Genomic DNA, 2,839 nt, shown 5'->3' on the forward strand with positions numbered 1-2,839 from the left:
TCCCTTGCTCCAGGCCATCTAGTCCTGACTGAGGTTGAGTGAGAAGCTTCTCTTTTGCTGTACCCTCTGGAGGACAGTATAATTTTGCACCAGATGGGTATATTCTCTTAAAGATAGCAACCATCCAAAAGATCCATGCATCTGTCCTTGATGGGAGACCCTCTAAAATGCAGTTTGCTCTATGTTTTTAAGGCATCCTGTTCCATCTGCAGAATACAGGAGTTGTTAAAAGATACAACTGGGGATGGAAGTCAGCATCCTCAGTATGCCGTCTGAGAGAGCAGTGTGTTACAAGATGCTTGAGGTCTTGTACAGACCCTCAGTATATGATTCTGCACTGGGGACTATGGAGAGATGACAGAAAATACGTTTTTGCATGCAATGTCTTTCTTGTGGAGAGTTTTTAATGGAAGCAGTATGTATGGGAAACTGGTGCCCTGTATAGTATAAAAATGATTAAAATTCCTTTATGTATGGAGATCCTTACTTTCCATGCAGCAATGCTGTATTGCAGTCACACTGTGGATTTATTCTGCATGCAGATTTGCTTAGATGAACATGCCCTGTCACCTTAAAAGCTCCTTTCATCTTCTTAAATGAGGAGTTTGGTTGGGCCTCTGTGATTAGAGAGCTGCCTATGTCTGGTGGAGTCCCAGCCTCATTGGGGAAGGTATTTTTGTCCACCCCATGGGATGAGGGCCTGGCTGCGGATCCTGAGCTGTGTATGCCTAATATCCCAAGCTGGGCGGTTGTTCCACCGAGAAACGTGCTGCCTCAGGAAAGGACAGGGTGTGGCTTGGTGTTGCCCCCTTGGTACATATCCCCAGGGAGGTCCTGATACCTGCTGCTCTCCAGCATGCCCTTGGTGGAGCTCCCAGACCTCCCTTGTTTCTGGGCAGGGTTGTGTGTAGCATGGAAATGGTGCCACGTGTTTGCCAGTGTGTTCTTGTTAGGGTGGTTTCTTCAAGAAAGCAGCATATCCAGATAATACTGACTTTGGAAGAGCAACATCATTCTTTCTGAAGCATGCTTGGGCTGGTTATTGGGGATTAACAGACAACAGTGAAGGAGGTGAGAAAGCAAAACAGCCAGGATAACTTGACTGTGCAATGCCAGATCAAAAGGAGAGTCCAAAACACCTGGCAGCACAGTCATCCTGCTGTAAAAATAATGCCTATGAAAGCTTTAAAAGCCTTGGAGGCACAGAGAGCAAAGATTTGGCCAGTCCTTGGATAAAGAAGATTTGCTTTCTAATCAAATGAATATAATGGGAAAACAAACAAACAAACAAACAAAAAAAAACAACACCAACAAAATAATGCTACATTCATAACAAAAGTCTAATATGCCTAAGAAGGGGAAAATGCTGATGTCAAGTAAAAACATGGCAAAACTCCTCTGACGTGGTTGAAACATCTGCCTGATTTTAACTATAATTTCCAGTGGAAATACTGGCCTATAATACTGGAACTTGAAAGGAGACTGCATGATGGAATAGGCATCTCATGAAACAGCAAAATGAAAAGGGAGCATTGCAGGGAAAATAAACGACCAGCCAATTTACTTAATTTGGAAACTTAGCATAAAATATGAGCTTGTTGGTAAACACATTAAAAGTGAAAATCGTGCCTCTAGGCCTAAGGCTGTCTGAAACAGTATAAAAACACATCCAACAGTAAGCTCCCTCATCCACTCCGCTTGCCTTCTCCTCCTTGGTGAACAAGGTGAGCTTCAAGTACCTTCTCCTCACTCCCCTCTTGCTCTTCTCCCCCTGGCCTTCTGGCCCTAACCAAATTTTGGCCTCTGTTTAGCTCTTGGTGTGGGCCTTCCTCCTTGACGCTGCTCCCTCCATCGATGACCTGCTTGCCACTGCAGGGGAAGGTGGGAGGAGATCTGGGCTGTCTTTGCAGAGGTCCTTGGCCACTCTCTGTTCTTGGACAGCCTGTCGCTGCTCTCCAGACTATGCCTTCTGTCTTGGCCAGCAGGCTGTCAGGCTGCTGCTGACACGCTGCTTGTTCTTTCCCTGCCCTCTCTCCCAGGTGCGCCTCCATCCCGCAGCCATGTCCTGCTACGATCTGTGCCGTCCCTGTGGCCCAACCCCGCTTGCCAACAGCTGCAACGAGCCCTGTGTCCGGCAGTGCCAGGACTCCCGTGTGGTGATCCAGCCCTCTCCCGTGGTGGTGACCCTGCCCGGCCCCATCCTCAGCTCCTTCCCCCAGAACACCGCTGTGGGGATCCACCACCTCGGCTGCCGTTGGCAGCATCCTGAGTGAGGAGGGAGTGCCCATCTCCTCCGGGGGCTTTGGCCTCTCTGGCTTTGGTGGCCGCTACAGTGGCAGAAGGTGCCTGCCCTGCTAAAGCCCACGAGGACGACCAGTGAGCGCATCGACCAGGAAGCCCTGAAGCCAGGATGCCGGACTGAGGACGGAGCTGCTGGCCAGGGTTTCCAGATGGGCTGAGCACCCTCGTGGCCTCCTGCAGAGCAGAGAGGGAAGCCAGGGTGCCAGCCTGTGCTGTCTGGAAACACGGCCAGCAGACATCTTCTTCTCCCGCTTTCTTCTCTGCATCATGCGTCCTTGTTGTCTCCTGCTGTTCTGTGCCATGGGTTCATCTGGAAGCAAGTCAAGAGTGTCCTGTTTCTTCTCCCTCTCTCCGTGCAAGGGAGGAAGACGTGCATCCCGTTGTGGTGATGGGGGGGTCTGACTGCCAGCTGTCCTTGTGGCAGCCTGGGCCGGATCCCTTCCTCCAAGTGCTGCTTTGATTCCTTCTTCAGACTCATTAAAGTTTTTGCTTCAATGTAATCTGAGTCTCCCTATGTCCCTTTTCTATTGGGATGACC

The 2,839-nt window shown here is 49.8% G+C and overlaps 1 pseudogene; it reads left to right on the forward strand.

Annotated features, from left to right (window-relative positions):
- Positions 1-2,060: 2,060 nt before the first annotated feature.
- Positions 2,061-2,358, forward strand: LOC118258551 (feather beta keratin-like; annotated as a pseudogene).
- Positions 2,359-2,839: the final 481 nt, after the last annotated feature.

The sequence above is a fragment of the Cygnus atratus genome, unplaced genomic scaffold (assembly GCF_013377495.2).
Source record: "Cygnus atratus isolate AKBS03 ecotype Queensland, Australia unplaced genomic scaffold, CAtr_DNAZoo_HiC_assembly HiC_scaffold_423, whole genome shotgun sequence".
Lineage (NCBI taxonomy): Eukaryota > Metazoa > Chordata > Aves > Anseriformes > Anatidae > Cygnus > Cygnus atratus.